General features: G+C 41.9%; 1 long non-coding RNA gene across 1 annotated transcript; it reads right to left on the reverse strand.

Moving 5' to 3' along the window:
* Positions 1-11,173: 11,173 nt before the first annotated feature.
* Positions 11,174-26,256, reverse strand: LOC110199769 (uncharacterized). Its single transcript, XR_013487380.1, has 4 exons — positions 26,197-26,256; positions 25,726-25,799; positions 23,414-23,568; positions 11,174-12,560 (listed from the first exon to the last, which is right to left on the reverse strand). It is a non-coding gene; the product is annotated as an uncharacterized LOC110199769 (long non-coding RNA).
* Positions 26,257-26,369: the final 113 nt, after the last annotated feature.

The following is a 26,369-nucleotide window of genomic DNA, read 5'->3' on the forward strand; positions in this document are numbered from 1 at the left end:
GGGGAGGTTTCTCACCCCAGACTGATCTACTCTAAAGGGTAATGGTTCCCTTTGTGTTATTCTTGAACACCAACATTCAGATGTCACTCATGGCCAATTTAAAGTCCTGGCAGAGCTAGCCAGTTCCTAGTTGGATTTCACGAGTGCTGTAGTATGCCTTGAATCAGGAAAGAGACACAGGTGGCTATGTCAGAGGCTCGCACATAGCCTCTCTGTATCCATTATTCTGATGTGGAATATAGACAGATAAACTCTTCTTGAACCTAAAAGAACAGCTAGGAGATGGGAGGGGAGGTATGTGGATTGTAGATAGTAGAGACACACTAGGAAGACACCCTGCTCCCGCTTTCTCTGTCTTCCTCTAGGTCTTCCTCTATCCCTTTCCCTTCCTCTCCCTTCCCTCCTCCTTTCCTTTCTTTCTCTCTTTTTCTTCCTTCTTTCTTCTCTCTTTCTCTTCCTTCCTTCTTTTCTCTTTCTCTTGTCTCTTTCAGTCTCTGTTTCTCTCCCTCCTCCTTTTCTCTCTCTCTCTCTCTCTCTCTCTTCCTTTTCTTTCTTTTTCATTCTTTCATAAACATTATTTCATAATCAATAAAACTAGAGATTTCCCACCTTCAAATATACGGTCCTATGACCCTATGAATAACATTTCTCTCTCTCCCTTCTTCAAAATCCTCTTACATCCATATCGGGTGAGTATCTATCCCCTATTCTTCCTCTACACCCCACCAAGCTTTGAAGTGAAAAATATAAGCTAAAACTTATTATACTAAAGTTTACTATTTCCTCAAGTCAATAGCAAAACAAAAATCAGAAAAAGTATACAGTTGTCCCATCTACATTGCAACTTTGCCTACTGCGGTGTCAATACATCGTGGGTCAGCATAAAAAATTAAATGAGAAGTTTTAGGGGAGTTTTGCGGCAGCCACTGGCAACATGTGAAGGCCAGCTGATGACACAGAAAAAGTTTAGAAACTCAGACATGCATAAAATATATGCATAGTATATCATATCTATAATATCAACCCAAATTTTGTAATAAGGTACTATAAACACCCCATAAAAGAAAAAGACAAAAAAATTAGATTTCTCTGGTACAAAGGGAAGGCTAAAAAATTTTACACATATTTTCGAGATTGTAGAGGCACCACAACCCCTGCTACACAGAAGAGATAACTGTACATAAGAGAATACCAGACAATCTATAATGTTGGAGCTCTCCTGCTGGGAACAGGATAACATGGATATGCACATACTTTCAAAATGTGCATGGGTTATGTCCTGTAGGTAGTTAGGCGTGTTGTCACCAGAGTATCCTCCCAAATGAGGCTCTGTATAGTACTACATGTGCTATTAATGTGCAGTTGTTTTGAGTTACAACTGTAATGAAGGTTGGTTACCAGGGATGCAAGAAAATCAGCCTTGTTTTAAAGCACTGATGTATGTTTAGCCTGTACACTTCCATGTCTCTATCTTTCTACCTCTGTTTCATTGGCCTCCTTTTGTCTTCCATAATTGTTTATGATAGAATTCAGGACAGTTCTCCAGCAAAGGGTTTGCCCCAGCTGGCTTTTTCACCACTACTGCCCTCAGAACTCAGGGATCCTGACCCTCAATTGCTATTCAAGCAAGCTGCTTAACCACTGTCGGTTTGTAGTTCCTTTTATGATAACAATTTCTACCGGCTCTGCAAGGATGTGGTCAGGAATCACTAATCAAAACGACCCAAACCGTTTATTGTTGTTTGGTAAAGTCCAACTCTTCACGACACCATTTGGGGTTTTCTTGGCAGAGATGCTGGAGCAGTTTGCCTTTTCCTTCTCCAGCTCATTTTACAAATGAGGAAACTGAGGCAAACAGGGTTAAGTGACTTGCCCAGGGTCACACATCTAGGAAGTATCTGAGGCTGGATTTGAACTCAGGTCTTCCTAACTCCAGGCTCAGTGCCTGTAGCTGCCCTACAGCAATAATCATGCCCAATTATCTCAGCCATCCTCTTACTGAAGTGCAGAACCCAGACCAAATCTGGCAGTACTTGTCCAAGGAGAATTTAGCCTCTTCTAAAGCAAAGGGAAAGAAAGACGCACGGGGCTGCAGTGAGAAGGAGGGGGAAGAAGGAATTTGCATTACTTGGCTTAATCGGCTTTAAAAGCTAACATCCTGTTTTTGTGTAGGTTGGGCACATCAGTGTCTGGAAGCTTCTGCTATAATGACCAGCCGACAGGAAGTCAGTGTCAACAGCCTTGCATATGGGAACCTTGCTTTTCTGAACCCAAGTGCATGCTGACCAAGTCTGAAAAATAGATCCCACCCCCACCCCTACCCCAAACCCTCATTCTCCCAACCCTCCCCAATCTCCAGCCCCTAACCTAGTATTTCAGGCTCCAGGCCTCACCCCCTCCTCTCCAGAGAGTTTATCAACAGGAAGTGAAGTCAGCTGGAACACTTTGTTCTCTTGACATTTTTGTTTTAATTCTGCAGCTGTACTGAACCCTTGGTGGACTATCTCTCTGGCTCTGGGTGCCTGTGTCTGCCTGTCTGTCTGTCTCTCATACACACATGGTTATCACAAAGCTGGGGGATGAAAAGAGTGATTATGGGTTAGTGAAAATGAGAGGATGGTTAAAAAAATAAAAATAAAAATAAAAAGGCCTGGAAGGGGCCTTCTGAAAACACCAGTAGTTCTTCATTACTTCTGCCTTCCTCTTGAATGGCTCTCTTCTTGACTCAGTATCTTCTTGACTGGCATGGCTCTGCCTTCTGTCCCCTGTCCCCCCACTCCCTATGCTAGAACTCAGCACCACTGGAGGCTTGGGTGCTACTGTGGGTGAATCAGCTGCTTGGGGCCATACTCTGCCCCTCTCTCCCAGGTCTCAACATGGCCTCCTATGCCAAGACATGACTCTGTCCCTCCATGTCAGAGCCAAGTATGGCCACTGAGCACTGATGAGCTGCCACCACCTCCGCTGTCCTGGAGCATGAGTGCTGCCAATGCTGGGGCCTGATGGCGGCCAGACATAAGTAATGCCATGGATACTGCCTCTGCCCCTTTGTGACAGGACAGGAATGCTGTCATGGGCTCTGCTACTTCTGGGGCTGAGCTCTGTCTTCCCCTCTATTCTGGGGCCCAGAAATGTCCTCCTGTACCAGGGCCTTAACATTATCTTCCTGTACCAGGCTGAGCTTGGCCTCCTTATGCCAGGCCCTGTGCCATGCCACAGAAGCTGCTGTTGCCCCTCTGCTCTAGGTCTACTCCACTCACAGCTGGTAACACAGATCAGGGCATCATTGGACCTAGATGATCAACCAAGTTGATGAGGTCAGAAATGGCCCCATGCACCAGGTGGCTCAGGCAACTCCAAGGGGCTCGGGCCAGCCAGGCCAGACCTTTTCAGGTTAGTAGTTATCTTCTCCACTGCCAGAAATTCCTCCTGACAGTCAGCCCTGACTGAAGGACTCAGGAGCTCCTGGTGTCTTGAACGCACCAGACTTCCAGCAAGACTAGGAATGTCCAGCTCAGGATCCCACACCTGGGTTCAGGGAAGGAGACATTATGCAAAAAAGGTATCCAGAGACCCTTGTAACTCAGTAAATGTGCTCTACTGGCCAGGCACAAGCCGTCACCATTTCTGCCAGGGTATGGGGAGGTGACTGGGACCTAAGTTCTATAGGAGACCCCACCCACTCATCCCTCACTGGAAATTGGCAGGGGGGAGGAGGGAGGAAGGAAGAAAGAGACAGAGAGAGAGAGGGAGAGAGAAGAGAGAGACAGACAGATGAAGAGATGGAGACAGAGAGAAGAGAGACAGAGAGACAGACAGAGACAGACAGAGAGACAGAGAGAGAGAGAATTACAGACCACGGTTCTAGAGAAAAAGTAGAAGGTATTCCATTTTCAAATCAGTCTTTGAATCCTCTTTCTCATTTTTGGTGTGGAAATATTCATTTTTTAAAATTTACCTTGGGGTGATAGGACCAATGATTTGTTAATATGGTACTGATTTTTTTTAGAATGATTTCCAAATCTGTTGTGGTTCATTTTACAATTCCAAAGGTACACATTAACTAGTATTGCATTATTATTGTTCAGTCACCTCTGAGCCTTTGTGAACCATATGTGAACCTGTGGACTATAGCACCCCAATGCTGTCCATGGGGTTTTCTTGGCAAAGATACTGGCGTGGTTTGCCATTTCCTTCTCGGTGGATTAAGGCAAATAGAGGTAAAGTGACTTGCCCAGGATCACACAGCTAATAAGTGTCTGAGGCCAAATCTGAACTCAGGTCTTCCTGACTCCACTCTGTCCTAGCCAATCCAGCCACCTAGTTGCTTCTGTGGCATAGGTATTAATCATTTTAAATGCATTCTCCCCATTCAGCTTTGATTTCAGAATGCCAGTGTCAGTCTCAAAATAATTTAGCCATTGTCCTGTCTTTGTTCTCTTTATGCCTCCAGGATCAAATATAAAAACCTCCATTTAGTATTCAAAGCCCTTTATAACCTCATCCATTCCTACCTTTCCAGTCTTCTTATGCCTTCTTCTCTTTATGTGCTCTTTGATCCAGCGATATTGGCTTCCTTGCTATTTTGTGAATAAGACATTTCATCACTCAGCTCTGGGCACTTTCTCTGGCTGTCCCCCATGCCTGGAATGTTCTCCCCTCTTCATTTCCTCCTACTAGCTCCCCTGGCCTCCTTTGAGTTTTAGCTAAAATTCTATTTTTTACAGGAAACCTTTCCCAACCACTCTTCATTCTGGTGCCTTCCCTCTGTTATTTCCTATTTGTCCTATATATAGCTTGCTCCTTATATATTTGTTTGCACAGTTTTGTTTGTTTTGTTTTGTTTGGTGAGGCAATTGGGGTTAAGTGACTTGCCTAGGATCACACAGGTAGTTAAGTGTCAAGCGTCTAAAGTCGAATTTGAACTCAGGTCCTCCTGACTCCAGGGCCAGTGCTCTATTCCCTGTGTCACCTAGTTGCCCTCTTCGTTTGCATGTTGTAAGCTCCTGGAGGACAGAGACTGCTTTTTGCCTCTTTTTGTATCCCCAGCGCTTAACACAGTGCCTTAACACATAATAGGCACTTAATGAATGTTTATTGACTGACTGACTGATTTCAATAGACTGAGAAATGAAGTGGATGTCCATGCTCTGGACATGGAGGCTGTATGGGACCCATATCATAGGGATAGGAGGGTGGTGTTATATTGTCGAAGGCTCCTCTTCAGTACAGACTGCAAAAGGTAAGGCTATGATGGAGATCATGGTACCAGTCCCAACTTGGCAACTTCCTACTTGTCAATCCTAGAAAGGCTGAATGGTAGATAGAAAGATCCCTGGATTAGTCAGAGGATCTAGGTCCCCATCTCACCTCTATCTCTTGATATTTGTATGACCTTGGGCTAGTCATTTAATTTCATCTGTAATGAGAATTGGACCAGGTGGCCTCCCTAAGGGACTTTCTATTCTAACTTTATGGTGCTGTGCTCTCATGATCACTGGCTGGATCTTATGGTCACCTAGCTGCTGTTATGCTAGACTGGGCTGAGGACTGTATGGCAGCCTTTGGATGAACTGAACATTTGCCCCAGGGACTATTATGTCAAATAGTGCTTTTTTGTGGGATTTTGGACAAATACTGCAATTTAAATGTTTTTATAAAGCTATGTCACTTTTGGTTGGTTAATAAAATTTCTTTCACTACAGCTTATCTAGTATTTGACTTGGTCACTGTCCAATAGAGAGATTTTCCCAGGTTTCTTGAGGGAATATTGGGCTAATAAAGGGATGATATTCCTGGTTTTTGTGTCATCCTTCTCTGGTGATTCTCCAGGAATCTGTGACATGAGGGTGACAGAATCATAGATCTGGAAAGGGCCTTAGATTCCCAATAGCAGCATTGGAAGGGACCTTAGAAGCCATCTGGTCTAACCATACCAGAACAAGAATTTTGTGTACAACATACCTAATAATATATGTATACTTGAAGATTTCTAGTAAGGGAAAACAGTTCTAAGTGAAAATGTCTTCTTATAGCAAGCTAAAATTAGCCCCTTGCTCCTAGGTGGGCTCTAAGAAACTTGAAAGTATAGGTCTAGTAGTCCTTTTTCTGTAAGACATCTCTTCAAATATTTGATGACAGCCTGCATGTCTCCCCTAAGTATTGTATTCTCCTGACTAAACAGCCCCAGTATCACCACCAGATCAATGTATACAGATATTCCCTCCACCTCATGACTTTCTCCATGGCAATTTCAATATATCACAGATCAGCTTAAGAAATTAAATGGGAATTTCTGGAGAGTTTTGTGGAAGCCAGAGACAACATGCAAAGGTTGGCAGGTGACACAGAAAAAGTTTAGAAACTCAGAGATGCAAAAAATATATGTATAGTATTGTATAATATCAATATATTTTGTCTTTTAATACCATAATAATTCAGACTTCTTCTCTGGTATGAAGGAAAGGCCAAAAAATTTTACTTGGATTTTCCAGATTGCAGGGGCACTGCGCCCCTAACCTCCTGGATGTGGAAGGGATAACTGTATCATGGTCTGAAGTCCCCTCATAATCCTAGTCATTTTCCTCTGAATATCTATCTTATCAATGATTTCCCAATTGTCAAAGCTGATGGCTTTTTCTCTGCCCCCATCCTTCTTGACATCTCTGCAATGTATAACATCATCAGCCATGCTCTTTCTAGATACCTTCTCCTCTCTAAGTTGTCATGACACTGCTATTTCTTGGTTTGCCTGATTGTCCATTGTTCAGTCTCCTTTGCTGAATCATTGACCATGCTGGACCTCTTAACTGTGGATGTCCCTCAAGGGTTTGTCCTCAGCCCTTTTCTCTCTCTGCTCTCTCTCTTGGTGATCTCATTTTCTCCCATGAATTCAACTATCACTCTAAGCAAATGACTCGCAGATGTATCTATCCAATTTTAGTATCTCTACTGAGCTCTAGTCCCATATCACCACCTGACATTGGACATTTCAAATTGTATTGATCCATGTAAACTCAACAAGTCCAACTCGAAACACATTAGCTTCCTCCATCCCCCAAATCACCAATTTCCCCATTTCTACTGAAGGCACTTCCATCTTCCCCATCACCAGAATCATCTTTAGCTCTTTATTCTCCCTTATCCCCCAAAGTGTGTGGGAGCCTGGTTCTAAGAGCCAATTGTTACATTTTTAGTGTGAGCAGTTAGATCTCAGAAATTGGCAAGCACTATAAATCAGGGCTTGATTTATTATTTTATTGATTGTAGACTTAAGAAAATGATGGTGCAAATGTAATGATGAAGACTAAACTTGAAGGGTATTGTTCCTACACTTCTTTCCCCCAGAGAGCTAGTTGTTAAACATTGAAGAGCATATTCCTGTTTATGCCCCATATCTAAACCAAGTCTTGATTCTATTTCCCTATCTCAAGCTTCAGCTCTCTTCTCTCTAATCCTACAGCCACCATCCTATCTCAGGCCTTCATCACCTCTCATCCTCCTAATTGGTCTCCTTGCCTCAAGTCTTATTTCACCAAAATCCATCCTTCACATAGTTGCTAAATTATTATTCCTAAAGCACAGATCTGATGATGTCAGTTTCCTTGAACAAGTAGCCCATGGTAATATACCAACTCCTCTCTTGGGCATCTTAAGGCCTTAAAGACCTGGTTCCAGCCTTCCTTCACTGGCTCATTAAAAAGGAGGTAATGATACCCTTTTACAGTATCATCCTTGGACCTGGGTATCTCAACACCCTGCCCTGGGTCTTGAGCCTCAGGGTCCTACCCCCCTTTCCCAATCTTTGGAAAATTCTGCTCATTATAGTCTCAAAAAACCTGTGAGGTGAGCCATCATGGTGTAAATCAGGAGTGTCAAGCTTATAACCAACAGACTCAAGTGCCTGCTGAACCAGATTAAAATGTAATTGGGAAAGATTTAACAAAATAAACGAAAATACAATATAACATAATGTTAATTTGTTGTTTTCTAAGTCAACATATGGGGCTAGCAGGAATCTGTTTCTATTTGAGTTTGACACCATTGGTGTAAACCATTTTCCTAGAATATCTTATAAACAACGTTTTGAATGGTTTGGAGGTTGGATGGGAGTGGGATTCACTCTAACCAGCAGTCATGAATGCTACACAGAACTGCAACCTAAGCAGTCACATATGTAGGCTATTATTGCAATCCAAACAGGTTTGAGCACTTATTAGCAACATGGCTGGCATCGATCGCCACAATTCAGTGATTTTTATATGAGGAAGAATTTTCAGGAAAGGTACCAAGCAACTTGAGCCAGATCTTAGTAAATTTTCTTTACAGCAATGACCTAAAGAAACCTGTATTACAATAGTTATCCATGCAATCACTAAAAGGTTAATAGGGTTGATATACATTGTCCAATATTTTATAAGATCATCCAATTTTTCAAGATTCTCTGTCCCAAAAAAAGTTTCTCAGGGTACCAAATTGTCCAGCAGTTTAAGGGTATGTTTTAATGCACAAAGTAGACCAGAGATCAAATGATATTTTATTTCATATTTGAACACTGGAAAGGAGGGACATGCTAAAAATAATTACTTGACAGAAAAATTTGAAATTATGATTCTATTCACTACTCACTATAACTGTATAGTAGACCATTATTTAAAATGTAATTTTGTGATTTGCACCACATTACCCTAAGAGGAGGTCACCAAAAATATAAACATCGTTATTAGCAAAAATCAAAACCCTGAACTTTTTTGAAAAAGTTTTTTAAAAAGCCCTATCTTGGAAACAATGATACTTCAAGAATTTTTGTGAAAACTCATGTGGAAACCCCATCAAACATGCTAATCACCAGTTGTATGGTAATAGAACCGAGACCTTATAATATTGAATTGCCTTATGTATATTTCTGGTACGCCAGTTGCTATGCTAATACATATTATTGAGACAATAAAAGTACCAAATATGAATACAGGTAGATATGAATGTGCTTTAGATGAAGGTTCTAAAGCAGACCAAATTTGCTCAGTTCATTGTTGTAGATAATCAAAAGTAAAGTATTGATATTAACAAAATATACATTTATATTCAGCCCTTTAAAACTATTCTGGACCTCATTTAATGACATCACTCAAAAATGTAGGTGAGAATTTTGAATTCTTTAGAAGAAATTTTTAAAAAGATATTAAAACTTAAAATTTTTTAAATTTAATTTACATTATAACATAATGATAAATTAACATAACTCATGCAGACTCCTGAATTTTGTAATATGTTTTAAAAGTAATTTGTTTATATAGATAGGGGCTCCACATAGAAAAAGAAATTGTCTCTGGGCTTTGCACACATTAGAAGTGGACCTGCTGGCTCATAGCCTCAGGCCTCCTGACTTAAGTCTCTTCTCACTCTTTCCTGCTGGGCTGATGGCAACATCCAGCTTGTAATTCTAACTCTTAAGTGCTTGTTGACTAACTGATGACTATATTCCAGCCAAAGATCAAATGAGATAATGTATATAAAGGACTTTGTAAATTTTAAAGCACTATATAAATACTATTATTATCTAGCCATATTTCTTTCTTCCTCTCTATCTACCTATATCATGAACAGGCAATACATATGGACAATAAGCTAGACCAGAACTGAGTAGGAGGAATGGGACTGGATTGAACTGGTGAAACCACTAAGCATGTTCAATGATCGCAAGCTGTCTGCTGCAAAAGCCCACTTCTTGAACAATGTTTAACCGATGGACTGTGAAACATGGTCTGTGAAACATAGAGTGTCACATTTTTGTAATTAACAAAATTACAAGTAACAATAAAGGAATTCATGGTGGGTGTACATGGGCTACAGCATATTGCCAATGATGACTTACATTCAAGGAATGGCATAAAAGACATTATTGAGTCTATGTATTTCTGGGAAAAGGAGCGGGGCTGGTCATATGAGAAGAATAAGAGACGACAGATAGGCAGTCTGAACCATATTTACTACCCTAGAGATATCAAAGGGCTAGAGAAAGATTTTCAATTGATGGATCTTCTATGAAGGAGTCATGGCAATGCATGGATGAGATGCATGTAAGATGTGATCTGCGCTGCCCTAGTTCTGTCCATCATCACCTCTTGCTTAGCATAATGGGATAGCCTGGTCTCCCCATCTCCAGTCTGTCCCCTCTCCAATCCATTTGACATACAGCTGCCAAAGTAATATTTCTAAAGCCCAGGTCTGATCATGTCAATTTCCTGCTCAATAAATCCAGTGACTCCTTCTTGTTTCTTAGATCCAAAATAAACTCCTTTATTTGACATCTGAAGCCTTCCACAACCACTCACTCTTTCCAAGCTTATTACACACTGCTTTCCTTCACAAACTACAACCCAGCTAAAGTGGTCTTGCTATTTTTCACATATGGCATCCTATCTCTCATCTCCATGCCTTTGATGGCTTTCACTGTCCTTATCAGATCTGTAGGAACTGAAGTGTGATTGATGTCTGCCTCTTTTGCCCTGGGGCAATAGGTTCTTAGGTTAATTCCTATTGTGTAAACTGATGAGGTTAATGATGAGGTAGATGAATACAAATGCACCATCCAACCCTACTCCAGGAATGACAAGAGAATAGTGATCAGACAGATAGTTCAGGGATGAAAGGACCAGTTGGTCATGCTCTACCCCAAGTTCTTTCCCTGTCCTACATCCATTTCTGATTCAGTCACATGATACTCTGCTTTAGTGGAATTTTCAAGAGCCAGACTCTCATTACTAGTGGTATGTATAATGGTATATGTACATGAACACAAATACATGTGCGGGAGATAACATAAAGAACAATGGAGAGGTAGGCACACTGGCTTTTAGTAAATGAATGAGTGAAAAGGCTATGGATATTGCCCAGAAGTAAAATGAAGTCTGGCCACATATATATGGGTCAACTGGGGAGTGGTTATAGATTTATAGGGAAACCTTAGAAATCATTTAGTCCAATTTCCTAATTTTTCAAATAAGGAAGTTGAGACCCAGAGATGATGAATAACTTTTTTTAAAATTACCAAGTTTTTTCAATTATTATTTTTTCCTCCCTCCTCGTCTCCCTCCCCCATACATACTAGAAAAAAAAAAGGAAAACAAACCCTTATAACACATAAGCATAGTAAAGAAAAACAATTTCCACATTTGCCATGTCTAAAACTATGTATTCTGCATGTTAATCCATCATCTCTCTGTCAGGAGGTGGGTATTATTCTTCATCATTGGTTCTCTGGAATAATGATTGATCATTATATGAATCAGAGCTCTTAAGTCTTTCAAAATTATTCATTTTTATAATATTGATGCTAAAGTATAAATTATTCTCCTGGTTCTGCTCACTTCATTTTAAATCAGTCCATATGTCTTCCCAGGTTTCTCTGAAATTCTCTCTCCATATTTTATAGCACATTGTGTTCTTTTTTTTTTTTCAAGGTGGAAAGCAAAGGTTACCTTTATTACAATCTCGCGAGATGGCTGTCTGCTCCTCCGATACACGTGGAGAGAGAAAGAGAGAGACTGGCATAACCTCGGCCCGCCTTATAAAAGCAATTCTCCGCCCACCACGCAAAGTCTCCACCCACTACGCAAACAAGTCTCCACCCACCGCTATCCCTTGCTCCCTAAGTGGGGGTGGGCTTACATTCTAACTGGGAGGTGGGGCTTACATTCTAAGCTCGAAAGTTTCTTCCTATCCCCTTAACTGGGAGGTGGGGCTTACATTCTAGGCGCGAAATTCAAAGACAAGGAAAGAGGCCAGAAGCCAAGGGCAAACGGCTCAGGTTGGGGGTGAGGCAGGACTTATTCTTTCTGTTAAGTGCTTAAAAACAGGGTCTGAGTGGGGGAGGATTTTGAAAGTCGTAATCAAGAATTATTTGACCCTTTGATGCACATTGTATTCTACTACATGAATATATCGTAATTTGTACAACCATTCCTCAATTGATGAGCATTTCCTTAGTTTTCAGTTCTTTGATACCACAAAAAGAGCCACAAATATTTTTGTAGATGTAGGACTTTTTCTTCCTTATTTGATCACTTTGGGTATAGGTCTAGTAGTGCTATTACTGGATCAAAAAGTATATGCAATTTAGTAACTTTTGGGAATGGCAGCTTTCCAAAATGGTTGAACCAATTCACAGCTCCACCAACAATGTGTAAATTCCTGTTTTCTCATAGCCCTTCCAACATTTTTCATTTTCTTTTTTGGTCAGCTTTGGTGATCCAATGGGTGTGAGGTGGAACTTCAGGGTTGCTTTCATTTTCATTCTCTAATTATTCTTGATTTGGAGCATTCTTTCTTATGGCTACAGATAGCTTGGACTTTTTCTCCTGAGAACTGCCTGTTCAGACCTAGGCATCCTGCAGCAGAGGGAAGGCACTAGTATTCTGGTAAAAGTTTCTTGAAGAAGATGGGACTTTAGCTGAGACTTGAAGGAAGCCAAGGAGACTAGCAGTCAGAAACGAAGAAGGGGAGAGTTCCAGGTATAGGGGCCCACGAGTGAAAATGCCTGAAGTCAGGAGATGAAGCTTCTGGAATGAAGAACAGGAAAAAAGTCAGTGTTACTGAATCTCAGAGTATATGGTGGGATAAAAGGTCTAAGAAGACAGGAAAGGTATGAAGGGGCCAGTCAATGAAGGGCTTCCAAAGGCAAACAGGGATCTATATTTCATCCTGGAGGCACTAGAGTTGATTGGATGGGGGTGAGGGTGATATGGTTAGAATTGGCTTGAGAAAGATCAATCTGACAGCTAAGCAGAAGATGGATTGGAATGGGGAGACACTTAGGGCAGGAAGATCAACCAGCAGCCTATTGCAATAGTCCAGGTCTGAAGTGATGAAGGTCTGCACCAGGATGGTGGCTATGTCAGGAAAGAGAAGGGGCATATATGAGAGATGTTATGAAAGTAGAAATGACAGGATTTGGCAACCACTTGGATATGGGGAGGGGGTGTCAGAGAGAGTAAGGAGGCCCTCGCCTAGGTTGAGAGCTTGGGTGACTGAGAGCATGGTAGTACCCTTAAGAGTAATAGGGAAGTTAGTAGTGGGGGAGGGCTTGAGGGAGGGATAGATAATAGGTTTCATTTTGGACATGTTGAGTTTAAGATTTCTATGAGGCATCCAGTCTGAAATGTCCACTAGGAAGTTAGAGATGCAAAACTAGATTCCACAGGCCACTAGATTCCACCATACCAAGCTCTTTTACCTGGGAAAGGGGAGAGCTAGATATATAAATCAAGTTATCAGGTTTCTTTGTTATCCTACCACCATAAACAGCTGACCAGGACAAAAGACTGAGCTGGGCATTTCATTTTTGCTTCGTAAAGACAAGAAGAAAGTGAGGACAGAAGAGAAGTCCGGGAGGGGAGGTGCAAAAATTACTCTTTTGATCTGGTTGCACAAGGGGAAGCTATGACCCAAGACCACTTGCAACATACAGAAGAAACAAGTTTGGAGAAATGAGAACTCTTTGCTCCAAGGATGCCCTTTTAAATAAGGTGACCTTAAGTAGACATTGAGGTCACTCTGGGTATTAAATATATTCCTCCATCACAAGGTCACTTGATCATTCACCATTTAGCATGCTTTCTCCATTCACAATGAGACAGAGTCAACAAGAGAATAAATTTTTAATTTTCTCTAGGAATCCTGGATGGAAAGGATGATAGATAGATAGATAGATAGATAGATAGATAGATAGATAGATAGATAGATAGATAGATAGATAGATAGATAGATAGATGATAGAGATAGACAACCAGAGAGACAGATATGGATATATGTATCTGTGTATTTACAGAGCTGAAAGTGCACACAGATGACCTTTAGTACAGACCCTCATTTTATTAAAATTCAGGGAAAGTTAGAGATTTTCCCCAAGTTCACACAGGTAGCAAGTAACAGGGCCGGATTTAAACAAAGACCCTGAGATTCAAATCAGTCCTCTTTTTATTGCACCATGCATCATCTTCTTCAATGAATAAGACTAATGATCCTTAATCCTTAAAAGCCAAACTGGCCAATCCAGGAAGTATCCTATGATAGTATATCAAATATAGCTTTCTTCTACCCAAAAAATCAATTGCAATTTTGTACCCCAAGCATTGAACCAAAGAACCATGAAACCTGGGTTTGAGTCCAGTTCTGATACTTAATAGCTGTGTGAACATGGACAAATTGCTTCATCTGTCTGAGCCTCACTTTGCCCATCTGTGACACGGGTATAACAATCTTTCCCCAAACAAGATTGTTTTGAGGAAAGAGTTTTATTATTCCAACTGACACATAAATGGCCGGAAGTATAACTAGCTGGTCTTGCTAACCTTGTTAAGAACACCAGCAAATTCTGTCCTTTTAGTCATCCTGGTAAAGACTGGACCATTGGCGAGTTCTTTTCCTTCTTACTCTCCCAGTAAATCAGCCCTGTAAGGTCAGCTCTTTGAATCAGGAACTGAACACTACAGACCGCAGTAAGAGCTCCCTCTTGTGTTGGTAAAGGAAAGGGCAAGCTTTGGTGACTTTCTATTGTTTTGAAGCATTCTAAGGAAATATAGGGACCTCCAGAATTCTAGAGGGGCAGCAGAGTATAGTGTAAAAAGTGCTGGATTTGGAATCAGAGGACCTGGGTTCAATCATGGCTTGGTCCTGTGTGACACTGGATAAGTCACTTAAACTCTCGGGGCCTCAGTTCCTTCAACTATAAAATGAGGGGTGTTGAACTCAGTGGCTCCTGAGGCTCTTTCCAGCCCTAAGTCTAAAATTATGATTCTATTACTATTAATGGCAACTTTTTAAAGTCCCAGAACTAGCCAGTAAGAGAAGGACTAAAGAGAAAAAGACTTGGACTGGCCTCCTTATTTAAGAGGATCAAATGCAGTATGTCACCTAGGAAAGTCCTGGGTTTGACTTTTAACCCTTCAGGAATGTATTCCTCAGCTGCCTAAACATTCCTCTCTGATGTGTTTTTTTTTTTTACTTCACAGGGTCCTTACTTTCCCTCTATTCTTCCCCCAATTTTTTTCTTTGTATTTTCCTTCCTTTCTTCCTTGCTTCTTTCCTTCTTTCCCTCATTCCTTTCTTCCTTCTTTCCTCCTCTCCTCTCTCCTTCATTCTCTTCCTTCCTTCCTTTTTCTCTCTTTCTTTTTCTCTTCCTTTCTTTTTTTCTCTCTCTTTCCTTTTTCCTTCCTTCCTCCCTTCCTCCCTCTTCACCTCTCTCTCTCTCTCTCTCTCTCTCTCTCTCTCTCTCTCTCTCTCTCTCTCTCTCTCTCTCTCTCTCTCTTTCTCTCTTTGTGTCCTCCTCTTTCTCTAGGAAAGCGTTAAAGTACAGACTCCAAACCAGACTGTATCTTTGGTCCAAACGCCAGCCTAATCTTGCAGACAGGCTCTGAGGCCAGAACTCAATCCAAGATACCACCATAGTTGCTTAAAAGGTGTTTACTTGATTGGATGATGTTTTTAAACAGCACTTTGGAAGCCATTTTCTGAGAGAAATATTATGCATTATCTTGAAGGAGGACTGCTTCTACCAATCACTGAAGTAATTTTCCTGTAGTTTTCCCTTTTCTAGAATAGTTAGAAATGCTGAGATTGGAAGCAATTTCAGCAGGTGTTCCTTTATTTCTACTATTCATAACTCACTAGTGGCCTCTGAGGGGTTTGTTTAAACAGGGTGAAAAGGGGTTAATTTGCTCATACACTGAATGTACCTGAATCTTGGCAAACAGAAGAACTATTTATTTAAACCTAAGTGGAGCTTCAGATAGCTAATCAGCTTATGCATGATGATCCTGTGGGCTTTTGATTGTACCCAGGAACAAAGCTAGACTCATGGAGAAATTGGTTTTTAAAGTGATAATTACATAGAGTGAAGTAGGTTTATGGAAGTGTTTCCAAATGTCCCCCTCTTCAGTCATTTCTTTTTCTTATATAATCCTCCTTGTGTCCCCTCTTTGAAACAAAAACAAACAACGTCCACTCAGCTCTGCTGCTCTCTGCCCTCAGAGCTGGAAGGGATCCATTGGAGGCCATCTGGTCCAAACCCTTCCTTTTTACAGATGAGGAGACTGAGGATTAGAGAGGAGAAGCCACTTGCCAGGGGTCACACAGCTGGCACGTGACCAAAGCAAGATGTGAACTCTAAATCCAGCTTTCCACAGTGCCACTCAGTCTTCTCCCAAGCAGCCCATTGGCAGGCTGAGAGGCCCTACTCCCTAAGGTCAGATAATAGATTATCTTCTTGGTTGAGACTCAGCCAAGTCAGTTACTTCTTTTTACATTCATGCTCTTCATCTATTCAACCAACATAATTCACCAAATAGTTATTAAGCACCTGCTGTATAGAGAGCACAGTGCTAGGTGATGAAGGCAAGTCCAAAATTTGGATAAAACGATCCCAAGATTGATTCTCTGCTCTCCTGGAGTTTATTTCCTGCCAGGGCAGCACTATGGGCTGAATCTACTAAGATGACATTTAATAAGGATAGATTTAAAGTTCTACATTTTGACTAAAGAAAAATCAACCTCCCACTGGAAGCATAGCTAAACAAGAGCTCTTCTGAGAGAGATGGTGGTATCAGTGGGTCGCCAAGTCAATACGAGGCAACAGTGTAATCTGGAAGCCAAAAAATATACTGCAATATTGGGTTCCCTTAAGAGAGGCAGAATTCCAGGAGCCAGAAGCTGACGATTTTGCTGTTCTCTGCCCAGATTAGACAATACCTGGAGCATCAAGTTTGGTTCCAAGGAGCACACTGAAGAGACTTTGATAAACTGAAGGGCATCCAAAAGGGCGTAACCAGAATGGACTTTGAGTCTGTGCCAGATGAGGACCAGTTGAAGGCATTTGAATAGTGTAGCCTGGAGAAGAGAAGGCTCAGGGAGAATGATAGGCATCTTCAAGTACTTGGAAGGCTAGCTTTGGAAAGAGGGATTTGGGCTCGTATTATTTTGCGCCAGAGGGCAAGACTATGAGCAATGGGTAAAAGGTGCCAAGAGGTTGTTGTTATGGTTATTCATCCTTCATTTTGGAAGAGATCAGTAATATCACTTGGCGGTGAATTAGATTTAAGTGAGGCAGAGCTGTGCAAAGTCATCAGCCTCGCTCTGTCCTCCAGAGTCGTCAGAGTTCAGTGACAAGACAAAAGTCAAGAGGATTGGCAATGGCCCAGGATGTAGCGGATGACCTTGGCCTTCCTAAATTAAGGTCTTTCCCAGGTCTCAGTTTGTTTGAGGCAATGCCTGTTAAATGACTAAGGGCTAGGTAAGAATTGAGACAAAAGATGACCTAATTTACCATCACAAAAAATATCAATCTGGGAGAGTGAGACCCTCAAAGTTTCTGGCCAGAACATACACACACACAAAATTGGTTTTAAAGGAGTCCAATGATTCTCTAGACAAGTCCAATGTGTTTCAAGTGGAGCTACTTGCCAAGAAGCAAATTTAGCCTTGATGTCTGGGAAACTCCATAACAAGTAGAGCTATCCAGAAATGGAGTGGGCTGTCTCAGGAAGTAGTGAGTTACCCTTCATAGGCAGTCTTCAAACAAGGACTAAATGACCACTTGTCCATTATATTCCAGAATGAATCTTTTTTCAGATATGCATTGGAGGATACGGTCTCTTAGTTCCCTTCTAAGTTTGAAATTCTGGGTCTATGATGCCTGAAATAAACCCTGCTTGGTCATGGCTAAAATTTTTAATATATCACAATATTCTGCTAGATAATAGCTTATTGTGAGCCAAGATGGAGGGGTACAGGCAGCATTTCAGCTGAACACTCCCAACATTTCCCTCCAAACAACTTTGAAATAACTCCTCAAATCAAATTTCAGAGTAGCAGAGCCAACAAAAGGTCAGAGGGAGATATTTTTGCAGCCTAAGACAAGTTAGGAGGTCAGCAGGAGAAGTATGTGACACCAGGGAAGGAACTGGCAGTGGTATTGGCAGCAGCAGTAAAAGCTTGGTAGCTCTTGGCCCAGAGATGGTAAGAGGGTCAAACAACTGGTTAGAAAGAGATTATAGGGGATCTTTTGCTGGCACTTAATGCAGCTGGCACTGTTTGGCAACTCTCTTTCCCATGTGAAGTTCTGGGTCACAATTCCAGGGTAGAGAGGAGCCCTTGTAGTCAGTCACAATGGAGCAGGGGACCTGGTCACAGTTCCACAGCAAAGAGGAATTCTAGCACTTTGGGCTGCAGGAGATCAGAGGCTCTGATCACACTTCATGGCCAAGGGGAGAGCTAGTGATTGTGGCCGCAGGGGGAATGGGTCCCTTCCTGGGTAAAGACTAGATACAGACCAAGAGAGCAGTTAACTACATATCTCTTCAGATCACACCACCTTGGAAGCAGTGAAACTTACAGACCCCTCAGAACTAGCTCAGAAAACAGCATCATGAAAAAGTCTGAAGCTTGGGACAGTGCCTTCCCATTCTGAGGTGGGCAAAGTCCAATTTTAACGTAATGTTCAAAGTCAAGAAATAAGCTGGTAAAATGAGTGAACAACAACAACAACAACAACAATAACAACAACAAAAAACCCAAACAACTTGGCCATAAAAAGCCACTATAGTGGCAAGGAAGACCAAGACATAAATTCAGAAGGTGACAATCTGAAAATAGCTAGAAGCAAAGCCTCAAAGGAAAATGCTACTTGGACTGGAGCCCAATAAGAATTCCTGGAAGAGTTAAAGAAAGTGGTAGAAGAAAAACTGATAAAAGAGATGAGAGTAATGTTAGAAAATTATGAAAAAGAAAAATAACAGCTAAGAAATACCCAAAAAAATACTGAAGAAAATAATACCTTCAAAAACAGAATTAGCTTAATGTAAAAGAGGCACAAAACTTCATGGAAGAAAAGAGCAGAACAGATCAAACGGATAAAGACATACAAAGGCTCACTGAAGAAAATAATTCCTTAAAAATTAGAATTGAGCAAGTGGAAGCTAATGACTCTATGAGACATCAAGAAACAATCAAACAAAGTCAAAAGAATGAAAAAAAATAGAGGAAAAGGTGAAATATCTCATTGGAAAAGCAACTGACCTGGATAATAGATCAAGGAGAGATAAGTTAAGAATTATTGGACCTGAAAGCCATGATCAAAGAAAAGAGCCTAGACATCATATTTCAAGGAATTATCAAGGAAAACTGCCCTAATATCCTAGAACCAGGTGGTAAAATAGAAATAAAAAGAATTCACCAATCACCTCCTGAAAGATATCTCTAATAAAAACTTCCAGGACTATTATAGCCAGAGCTCCCAAGTCAAGGGAGAAAATAATGCAAGCAGCCAGAAAGAAATTGTTCAAATGCTGTGAAGCCACAATCAGGATTACACGAGATTTTGCAGCTTCTACATTAAAGGAGGGCTTGGACTATGATAATCCAGAAGGCAAAAGAGCTAGGGTTACAACCAAGAATCACCTAACCAGCAAAACTGATTATAATATAGGACTTTCAAACATTCCTGATGAAAAGACCAGAGCTAAATAGAAAATCTGACATTCAAACACAAGACTCAAGAGAGGCATAAAAAGGTAAACATCGGAGAATAATCTTGAGAGACTCAATGAAGTTAAATTGTTTACATTTCTAGGTGGGAAGATGATACATATAACTCCTAAGAACTTTATCATCAATAGAGCAGTTAGAAGTCTATAGACAGAGCTTATGGGGGTGAGTTGATTATGTTGGTATGATCTAAAAGAATATGAAGGGGTGAGAAAGAGGGCTGCACTGGGAGAAGGTGGGAGGGAGAAGTAGAATGGGAACATTTTCTCACGTACAAGAGGCACACGAGGAAGAGCTTCTATAGTGGCTGAATCCTCCTATATGAATCCCTGTCTCTTAGAATGTGAGTTCTTTGAGAGCAGTGACTATCTTAAGTTTGATTTTTTATCTCTTATACTTAGCACAGCACTTTGTATATAATAAATACTTAATAAGTGCTTTTTTTCCCATTCATTTATTCTTCAAAAAGACACAGCTCCTGGTTTTATTTGCCAATTTAATTTGTTCACTTTATGTTTCTGCCTTTATATTTTTTAAAAACCTGTTTTACTTTGAACTTTTGATTTTATACTTCTCCAGTATCTTCAGGTACACACTTAATTTATTTCCTCCTTTTTTCATTAATTGATGTAGGCATTTAGTAAAAGATATACACAGATATTTAGGTACTTGTGTTGATAACCATGTATAAAATTACCTAAGTGGTACAGTGGATAGAGCTCAGGGCCTGAAGACTGGAAGACTCATCTTCCTGAGTTCAAATCTGGCCTCAGGTACTTTCTAGCCGTGTGACCCTGGGCAAGTCACTTAACCTGTTTGCCTCAGTTTTCTTATCTGTAAAATGAGCTGGAGAAGGGCAAACCACTCCAGTATCTTTACCAAGAAAGCTCAAATGGGGTCAGGAAGAGTCGAACACAACTGCAAAATCACTGAACCAGAGCAACATACAATTACCTCTGAGAATTGCTTTCACAGAATCTTAGAGTGAGAAGGAACCAGAGGCCATATAGTCTAACTGTTACCTAAAGGAGAATCCCCTGCACAAGACACCATTGCTTGAAGACCTGGAGTGAGTGGAAACTCACCGCCCCCAAGGGAATCCATCCTACTTTGGCATAGTACTCGTGGTTGGGATTTTTCCCCCCTCATATAGAGCTTAAACTTGTTTCTGTGACTTCTACCCACTGCTTCTAGTTTTTCCCACTGGAGCCAACCAGAGTCTGATCTCTCTTCTGCATGACAGCTTTCAAATGCTTGAATACAGCTGATTCCCACGCCACCCCTAACCTCACCCTGACCCGGTATTTTTTAGGCTAAACATTCTGAATTTCTTTTACTGACCTTCATATGTCTTAACTTCAAGGACCTTCACCATCTCACTGTCTGCCAGCTTTTTAATGTCCTTCCTAAAATGTGGCACACAGAACTGAACATAATGGATTGTTCAGTCATTTTTTCAGTTGTGTCCAACTTTTTGTGACCCCATTTGGGTTTTTCTTGGCAAAGATACTGGAGTGGTTTGCCATTTCCTTCTCTAGCTCATTTTACAGATGAGGAAACTGAGGCAAACAGGGTTATATGATTTGCCCAAGTTCACACAGCCAGGAAGTGCCTGAGGCCAGATTTGAACTCAGCTCTTCCTGACTCCAGGCCCGGTGCCCTATCCACTGCACCACCTGCTGAACATAATATTCCAGGTATAATGTGGTGTATTCACATCCCTGTGCCAAATATACTTCCTGTATTACAAAACCTGTAATGCTTCTAGCCGCTGGATATTTGGATTAGGGCCTGCTTCATGTTTGTGTGAACATAAATAGCAAAGTTGTCACTCTGGAAGTGTGAGGTGAGGGAAGAGAGAATGCCATGATAACAGAGGGCCAGGAGCTACATGTCTCTGGCCCTAGCTCTTCCTAAGGGAGATCTCACCACCCAGGAAAGGGACCCAGACATCTGGCCCTTTGCTCCAAACCTAAAAACATAAGTTAATGGCCCCTTAGATTTCTCTATCCATCACCATTCCATTCTCCACCAAACCTAGCTTTCCCTTCCAGTTTACAAAGATTGAAATCATGACATCACTGTTAACATTCTAGTCATGGATGGGGACCTCAGGACCTTGGAGACTGAGTGGGGTCTGTCCCCCACTGTGAGTGTCTGAGGGAGACTGGGCTGGCTCTGTAAAGGGGACTCTGCTTCGCCAGATGGGTCACCTTTCTCTCAAAGCCCCAGCCAGGTCTTCACTGTATTCCTTCCATTTTTCCTCATTCTACAGTATCACCCACTCCCCAAGATAACTCATTATCTCTGAGGGGATATGTTTGGCAGCAATCTGCCTCTTAAACTCCTTCACTGTCACCCCATCCACTGAGGCTTCAACTTGTATTTCAGAAAAAAATTGTATGTCTTGATAAATTTCTTTAAGCTTTTATAATGTTTAAAGTTTGATAATAGTTTTGTTTGGGGTTTTATTGTTTTTGTTTTGTTTTTGGTGCTAGGAGTAGGAATAGAACCTCTCACTTACTATGAACTAAGTGAGGGGTCTGGGGGAGAACAAGAAGTTTTGCAGGGAGAGTGGTGAAATCTTTTTAGCTTTAGGAGACCAGGAAGTCTCTAGTTTATGGGTGAGCAGCAGCCCTGTAGAGTAATCCCATAGCTTTCTTGGGGTTAGGGTAAGGAAGAGGCAGGGCTTGGCACTCCCTGGCTGGCTGCTGTTTGTGTTGTAGGAAGGGAGGAGTGGGAGAAGACCCAGAATTAGAACTCAGAACCATAACTACTCCAGGATGGCTGGGGCTTTGCCTTGGGGGACTATTGTCCTAGGAGTGGGGCAGACACTCACTTTCTCCAGAAGCCTTGGAACTGTCTACAACGTCCAGCTTCCCATAAGGATGCCGGCTCTTGATCTTGCCATGGCTGTAAATGACCTCTCCTGGGTCCATGCCTCATGCTGGTGTGAATGTACCTGCTGGGGCCAACTGTACACATGGCATCACTGACCACCCTCCCTTCTTTTCAGTGGAGCAGGGAGGTGAGGAGAGGAGATGGAACAAGGCCTATGAGAAAGCTTTAAGCCCTGGTACGGAAGCTTAGGATTGGGGGTCCCCACTGCTTTTCACCAAGATGGGAACTGTTGTGGTAAGGTGCCAGGTGACTCTGCTAAGCTTTGATTGGATTCTAGGACCTGGCTGAGCAAAGATCTGAAATGTTGGGGATGACACTGATCTCTGTGTAAGGGCTGGGGACTAGGACCAGACACTTTGTGCACTGGTTGGAGAGGAGAGGAGACTCCCAGTCACCTGTCTGGGGCCTGCTTGTGGGTGGTGGCTCAGGACCTGATGTGCCCAGGAAACTGTAGTGAAAGAAGGCTTAGGAACTTGTGGGTCCTCATCTCAAACAGGCGTGAAGAGGGGAGGTGGTCTATGAGTTCTCTTAGGGAGCTAAAGGTACCGGATGCATTAGGACTGGCTGTATCGTAGGACCAGAGGGGGCCTCTGGACCCCAGGGCAGTAGAACAGCATAAAAGAAACAATTGCAAAGTTAGCAGCAACAGTCACATTTTTTTCTAGATCCACCTGCCAATTTTTTTACTGTCTTGATGTTGCAGACTTTCTACCAATGTTTCTAAACTCTCTTGCTTGTTGTCTTTTTAGCCTGGGAGACTAGAACTGAAGAGAGCTAAGCAGAGAGTGCATTGTCTCTAGGTGGATGACTGTTTCATTGTCAGAAATGGGGTCTCAGCTCTAGTGGAAACTGACGCGTTTCTGTGCATTGTGTCTTCCTCACCAGAAGCATAATTTTCTGAGCTATTGCCTACTTCCGTCTTGCTATAACTAGTAGACGGTTGTTACATTATTGGGTTGGGTTTTTTTCTTACATGGTCCAGCAGAGAGTTGGGTGACATTTCTAAATCGTTAAAGGATTTAGGCAGAGGTCGCTTTTATACAAGGAAATTGAAGGTTGCAGTCACTGTCCATAAGAAAGACTCAGGTTTCAAAGGAGTCAGATTTAGAGGCTGCCAGCACGTGATTTCTGTGAAAGGAAAGAAGAATGAGGTCAGAAAAGGAGTCAGGCTGGACTATTTTCTCCTAGTAGACACTGCCAGGTTCCATGATGATGAGGCTGACTAGGAGATGAGTATGGAGGGACCCTTCTGGGGACATGAGGATAATTCCCAAGCTCTTCAAGGACCAAGACCTTGCCTTCTTCATACTTTGTCTCTTCCATGATCTTGGCACTTTGGAACTGTGTTAGTTGGTAGACAATACTAGTTTTAGGCATTGTCTGGGGAGGGATAAACTTGATCCCTAAGGTATTACAGGGTTCATTTCCTGGCTATCTGAGCGAGCACAAAAGTATCCTCTGAAATGGAGAAATGTCAAATGTGTGGAGCATCTTTGGTACTTGAAGCCAGATTTGTGTAATGGGGAGCAGAGGGGGACCCCCCCCAGGAGCCTGAGCAGGAGCTTCTGCCTATTTCTAACTCAACTAAAGAGAAGAACAGAAAGTGATCTTAGAGAACAGTCAGCCTGATCCCCACATTTTACAAATGAGGAAAAGGAGGCCTAAACAAGGTAAGTGGCTCGCTTGAGGTCTCACAGGCAAGTGTGGCAGAGCTGGGCTTTATTCCTAGCCTTTCTGATTGCAAACCTGTTCTTTATGAGTCACTCACACTGGTACTACTAGCATCCTGGCTCTACTTCCAAGATTAGGAGTCTACATAAGGAAAATAAACTTCATTCTTTTTTTTGAGGCAATCAGGGTTAAGTGACTTGCCTGGGGTCACACAGCTACTAAGTATCTGAGGCCAGATTTGAACTCGGACTCGCCTGACTCCAGGGCTGGTACGTTATCCACTGTACCACCTAGCTGCCCCAGAAATTAACTTGCAATGAACATACAAATGGTCACTTTTCTTTCCCCTTTCTCCTTTTCTTCCCCCCTCTCTCTCTTACTTTGTTTCTCTATCTCCCCTGTCTCACAGACTCACAGAATTTCAAAGTTGATAGGTGACCCTAGAGAACATATAAACCAGCCTTGACCTGCATAAAGGTCCTCTCTACAACATACCAAGACTTCAGGGGTGGGGAACCTGTGGCTTTGAGGCCACATGTGGCCCTCTAGGTCCTTGGGTGTGGCCTTTTGACTGAGTTCAAGTTTTACAGAACTTTTATTAAGAGGATTTGTTCTGTGAAGTTTGGATTTAGTCAAAGGACCACCCTTGAGGACCTAGAGGGGCACATGTGGCCTCGAGGCCATAGGTTCCCCACCCCTGCCCAAGATCGTTCAGGATCTAAGACCTTAAGGCTCTTATTGGCACCACACCATCCACAGGGCAGGCCTATCCCTCTTCTGACTCCCACGCTCACCCTCCTTCTCTGCCAACATTCCCCTGTCTCATCTCCCTTCCTTGTTCCTGCTGTTACTCTCTTTGCAAATACAGCCAAGGGGGTGATTGGCACATGCTGGCTGCCCAGTGGGCTCCCTTGTGGGTAGGGGCTGTAGACATCTGCTTATTTTTAGGCCAGGTTCTGAGCAAGGTGTTAGAGAGTCGAAAGCAAGGAGGAAAATTTGGCCCTACAGATACTTAGTGAGATGAGGCTGCTGACTGGAATAGAGTGATAACTAGCATGCATGTAGTGCTTGAAGGTTAGCAAAGCGTTTCATGTCTATAATCTCAATTTTATGCTGACTTTGAAAGGATATACTTTATTCAAAAGAAACAAGATTAAGTAAAAATTGTGATAGAGAGAGGTGAAAGCAAGGTTCATAGACTGCCATACAACCTATATATGGACAGAACAGATTTCAAAGTGTCCAGAGAAAAGCTAGCTAAGGTCCCAAGAACTAAAACTATACACTTACTAGTTGTGCGAAAATGGGTAGATTATTTTAATCTCTTTTGGTCTCAGTTTCCCCATCTGTAGAACGGGGATGATTATAGCACAGTAGGTTGAACTCTGGGCTTGGAGTCAGGATGACTTGAGTTCAAATCTGGCTTCAGACACTTACTAGCTGTGTGACCCTGGACAAGTAACTTAACCCTATTTGCCTCAGTTTCCTCATCAGTAAAATGAACTGGAGAAGGAAATGGCCAACCACTCCAGTATTTTTGCCAAGAAAACCCTGAATAGGGTCATGAAGAGTTGGACACAACAACAATAACAGAATAGGAATGATAGTACTTACCTCCCAGGGTTGTAGATCGAAAGAAATAATCTATAAAGCTCTTTGCAAACCTTAAGGCACTAGGTAACGAGGAGCTGTCCAAAGAGGCCAACACAGATACATAAGGAACTTACCAACCAAAATATATTTTAAAAAGACATATAAAGAAGATGAAAGCAAGGTAGGGCAAGAGAGGATGATGAATGCAAAAGCATGGAGTAATTGTGTGAGAATAGTGTTGGGAGTGCTAAAGTGTGGAGTGAGGGGAAGAAACAAAAAGCAAATGGTTTTTTTTTTTTTAGTTCTTTTGGGGAAAGGAGGAGGATCAAAGAAGGGAGAGACAGAAGGATAAAAAGTGGATGTCAGAGAGAAGGCCAAGCTGCTCAACTCTCATTTTGTCCTTTAGACTAGAAAACAGAGAAAAAGGTCTAAAGACAATTAGTTGATGGTCAAGAAAAGGAGGTTGATAGTAAGGGAGAGGCTCCAACTCACTGACTTATGTGGTCCACATTCTAGGGCACTGAAAGAACTGGTAGATAAACTACTGAGCCATTCTCAGTGATTTTGAAACAATCCCGGAGATTAAGGGAAGTGCCACAGGAGAGGAAAAGGGGAAACATTGTTCCGGCTTTCACAAAGTGAAAGAAAAGTCTTTAAGTCTACAG

The sequence above is a fragment of the Phascolarctos cinereus genome, unplaced genomic scaffold (assembly GCF_003287225.1).
Source record: "Phascolarctos cinereus isolate Bilbo 61053 unplaced genomic scaffold, phaCin_HiC Scaffold_5;HRSCAF=322, whole genome shotgun sequence".
Classification (NCBI taxonomy): domain Eukaryota; kingdom Metazoa; phylum Chordata; class Mammalia; order Diprotodontia; family Phascolarctidae; genus Phascolarctos; species Phascolarctos cinereus.